We start from the raw sequence: 5,136 nt of genomic DNA on the forward strand, positions 1-5,136 counted from the left end.
AAGCCTAAACAAAAGTAATATTATAATATTATTTCATTACTATAAAGGACAGATAGTTTAAACAGATAGTTTAAACAAATGTTATAATACAATCCGGCTCACAAATAGAGTTTAAACAGATAGTTTAAACAAATGTTATAATACAATCCGGCTCACAAATAGTAAATCATGGTTTAAAAAATATATAAATTAGAAATGGTTGTGTATGAAAGACCCTGGGGAGTTGAATATGCCTTGAGCCCACCAAAATATAACATGGTTTAATGGAGCAACAGTGAGTCTGTTCAGCTGTTAAATGTAAATGAATTAAAAAAATATAAGGTTTAGTTTAAATTATAGATGAAATATTTTTTTAATATAATTTCAAATAAAATTATGATGTTTTATTGTTTAAAATATTTTTTTGAATGTATAAATATATTTAGTATCCTAAAAAATTAAAATAATATTTTGAATGTATAAATATATTTAGTATCCTAAAAATATATTTAAAATATATTTAGACATTCAAATTATATAGAATAAACAATTTAAATTTAAGTTTTTAAAAAAATTATCAATTTAAAATACACTTGGAAAATATTATTTCATTTATAAATTGAACTATTCAATTTTATAAAATCTTTCAAATAAAATTATGATTTTTTGTGTTATTTAAAATACTTTTTTGAATGTATAAATATATTCAACACCCTAAAATATATCTGGACACTCAAATTATATAAATTAAACAATTCAAACTTAATTATTTTTTTTAAATGCACTTGAAAAAAGATTATTTCATTTATAAATTTAACTACTCAATTTTATAAAATCTTTCACCCATAAATCATGGGAACAACTTGTTGATAGTTTATTTATTAATTTTAAACTGAGTTTACTGAGTTGAATTTATTTATTTATTTTAAACTAGGTTGGGTGGAACAATTTTATTTATCTATAATTAAGTTGGTTAGAGCAATTTTATATATTTATTTGTTTTAAAGTGACTTGGATGAACAAATTTATAATGCAGATTATATAGATCTACAGATTTTTAGGGAGCCCCTTTCATAGGCAATGGCAATGAGTAGTGGGTTTAGAAGAGTTCACTATTTTTAGTTGATGGCATATATAGCTATTTGATGTTGCTTATATTATATTACGGTTAATTTTTTATTCTATGAAGTTGTGTTTTTCTTGTTTGGTGTAATATAACCAGGTAATTTTCTATTTTTGGAACCTTTACAACTTGTTTTACTAGAATCTACTTTACACTTCATAGCTTTAGTTTCTAGCACTCTTAGTTACTAAAACCTCCCTTGAGCCAGAGGAGATCTAGTCTAAAGAACTTCCGAGAGTTGACAAGATAACAATGGCTGACCTCTTAATTACCCAAATCTATCATTTAGAAACCTATAATTGTTATATATTCAGGATAACAAATTGAATAATAAAACCCATCTCAAAATATAGTATAAACTTTCTTTATGAGTAATAGATCAACTATCTTCTGGCTGGATTTTTTAAATTTCTTTGCTTTACACATACCATCACCTGCAATCCCAAATTAGCTGACATTTAGGTTAGCAACAATATATTCTTCTTCCTGTGCGGAGACTCCTCCCAGCCTCCTTTCCCATATCAATTGACAGTAATGTGTTCCTATAATTTTTTTGGTCAAAAGCTTTAAAACTTCAAGTAATCAGATATTTAGTGATCTGAAGCTTTATTCTCAAGAAAGTTAATTGTTTTGAATCTCGCACAGTGTTCCAACTCAATAATAAGGATAGAGTAGCATTATTTTTCCCTGTTTAGGAAATTGCTACAATTCATATTTCAGTTAACTCTTCTCTTCGACATTGTGCAGATGACCTTTATGGGCGAACACCTCAATACCTGCCTTATTTTCCTGACATTAAGACAATCACTCTTTGGGGGAATAATGATGTCAAAATTAACTCACCTCCATCCCATCCAGTTCATCTTGGCAATACGTTTGAACCTCAACCATCACCTTGTGTGTCCATGCCACATCCTCCAACTTCCCAACCCGTACTTAACAATGGAGTTGATTCAAGCTCTGGTTTTCCAGCATCACAGTAGCCATTACCTCCTCCACCTCCTATATTGATGCCATGTCCTCCACCTTCCCGACATATATTTAACAGTGGAGATGATTCAAGGTCTGGTTTTCCGGCATCACAAGCAGCCATTTCCTCCTCCACCTCCCGTATTCATGTCGTGTCCTCGACCTGTCCAACCTGTAGTTAGCAGTGGGGATGATTTAAGCTCTGGTTTTCCGGGATTACAACAGCCATTACCTCCTCCAACTTCTGTATTCATGCAAACTCTTCCACCTCCCCAACCTGTATTTAGCAGTAGAGATGATTTAAGCTCTGTTTTTCCGGTATCACAGCAGCAATTACCTCCTCCTCCTCCGGGCATTAGTCTTGGTATCTCAAAAAAATTCACCTATGAAGAGTTAGAGGTTGCTACAGATAGCTTCTCAGAGACCAATCTATTAGGACAGGGGGGTTTTGGATATGTATACAAAGGCATTCTTCCAGGAAACAAAAATATAGTTGTGAAGAAGCTCAAAGTTCGTGGGAGCGAGGGAGAATGTGGCTTTCAAGCATAAGTGGAAATAATCAGTTGTGTGCATCACCACAACCTTGTCTCATTGCTGGGTTACTGCATAGCTGGTAGCCAATGATTGCTTGTTTTTGAGTTTTTCCTAATAATACACTAGAGCACCATCTACATGGTAAGTCATATGTGTAACAATTCTTCCACCATTCATTATCATTATGCATATGATTTTGACTAGAAGCGAGTTGTTCCAACATCTGCCTTGGGTGAGACCTTCAACACTTCATTTGTGCATGTGTAATGCTAAAGAAATGCAGAAAAAAGCCCACGATTTAATTTTCTAGATTTTAACATAATGTCTAACAAACAAATGCTAGTATTAAGCATTTTCGAATAAGTAGCGTAGACCCATTTTAATCTTCGATCTGTCATGCATTTAAAACATTGAGAACAAAAAGTTTAAAGATCCCAGAATAAGATGAATCAATGCTAGTATCCTTTTACATATGAGGAAAGAGTATTTAGTAAATGTCAAATTGCTTCATGCTAGTAAAGTCACTTGAAGTATAATTTCTATGATTTCCAATAAAGTCACTTGAAGTGTAATTTCTATGATTTCCAATAAGGTTTATATTTTATGGCAGCTGAAGGTCAGCCTAGCATGAAGTGGCCAACTAGATTGAAGATTGCAATAGGAGCAGCTCGTGGACTTGCTTATCTACATGAAGACTATATGCTATATTGCTTTTGTCTTCTTACTTCAACACTCTTTTATTATATCTTGACATTGTTCTAAATTGCAGGTTATCCGAAGATAATTCATAGAGACATCAAAGCTTCAAATATTCTACTTGACTCCAACTTCGAAACAAAGGTAACCTTATGTTCATGGTATGTTAAACGCTGAAATCTGATATAATCTTTTGTCACATTGCAGACTTTGGCCTTGCAAAACTTGCTTCAGAAGGTTCTCCTCGTGTCAACACAAGGCCTAAGGGGACTTTTGGGTGAATCTCTTTCCAGTGCATTTTGACTTTGTAGATACCTTTTGTACATTTATACTGGAGCTCTGAGTCCCTATTGTTGCCTGGATAGGTATTTGGATCCAGTATGCGTCAAGTGGGGAACTGACAGATAAATCTGATGTTTTCTCTTTCGGTGTCGTGCTGCTTGAGTTGATCACTGGCCGCCGGCCTCTAGATCTAACTCTATCATTTCCGGAAAGTAGTCTAGTCTATTCGGTTAGTACTTCAAATCGGAACTTATTTGTATATTGTTTTGACCGCTTAAATCTTCATGCAAACTTGGGTTAGAATTTATTCTAGGTGGTCTAAGATTTTGATCACTCTGTAGGCCCGACCCTTGCTTGCTCGAGCAATGGAAGATGGCAATCTAGATGCCCTTGTTGATCCCCGCCTACAGAACAACTATAATGTGAATGATATGATGCGGGTAGTTGCATGTGCAGCTTCTTGTATTCAAAAGTCTGCAAGAAGCCGCTCGCGTATGGAACGGGTACAGTCCTTGCTTGCATAAGTTATTGACCTTCAGACGTTTTTTTTTCCTTCAAAGTTCAAACTGATGGCATCAATATGCTTTCTGGGCAGGATTTAGTTGTAGAAATACCTGATCTGACAGAAGTTATGTTTTTCAGATAGTTCGTGTCTTGGAAGGTGATGTTCCTCCTAGCATTCTTCACAACGGAGTCAGTCTGCCGCAGAGTACTCTGTATGTCTCAGTGGGAGGATCTGTCTGTGTCGATAGCCAATATAGTGAAGACACTGAAGAATCTCAAAAAGTAGTGAGTACAGTGCCTCTACCAGTGAATGGGGTAAACCAATCTGTTTCTAGTAGATAATATCTACAAAGTAAGGAAGTGCATCCAACATTGAGAGGTCACATGTCCCTAGGATTAATGGGCATGACAGAACTCTCTCATATACAACCTAATAGTACCTCTCTGGGAAACACACCGACAGAGATTTTCCATCAATGTATAGAAATTATTAATCGATTTGCAAATGTTTGCTGTCTGAAATATTACTTAATCTGCTTATTCTACCGGTATTTACATTTATCAACAAATACACACTTGATAGTTTGGAATCCATGGATTCTTCTCTCCTCTCCTCTCCAGCTTGTTTTCTGGGGAAGCTTCTTGTTTTTCTCACAAGTATTATAATCAAAGAAGCATAAATGTTCTCTGTAGAGCAAGCTAACTTTTAGTTTTTCAAGCTAGAGCTCGACTCTTTCTTTGCTTGAGAGTGAAGTTCAGGTGAGGCTGTAGACTGTGTCTCTTCATGACTGTCATCAGCTACCAATAGAATGTTATAACAGATCTTGTGTGGATGAGCTTGTACAATAGCGCATGTGCAGTATAGGTCCTAGGATGATGAAATTGTAACTCATTCAGTTATGACTTTTTCTATTTCTAGGCATAATACAGCTAATCAATGTATAAAATTTCTAGGAATCAATACAAAATTCACTGTCCTCAGTATGTAGTAATCAATTTCTTTTACCTTACTATTATTTGACCAAGTAAATTCTGCGCTTCTCATATTT

The 5,136-nt window shown here is 34.3% G+C and overlaps 1 pseudogene; it reads left to right on the plus strand.

The window, feature by feature from the left end:
- The first annotated feature begins 2,218 nt into the window (after positions 1-2,218).
- On the plus strand, positions 2,219-4,581 carry LOC149258758 (proline-rich receptor-like protein kinase PERK1; annotated as a pseudogene).
- The last annotated feature ends 555 nt before the right edge of the window (positions 4,582-5,136 follow it).

The sequence above is a fragment of the Pinus tabuliformis genome, chromosome 6 (assembly GCF_031772625.1).
Source record: "Pinus tabuliformis cultivar Carrire ecotype Pingquan chromosome 6, CPIR1, whole genome shotgun sequence".
NCBI lineage: Eukaryota > Viridiplantae > Streptophyta > Pinopsida > Pinales > Pinaceae > Pinus > Pinus tabuliformis.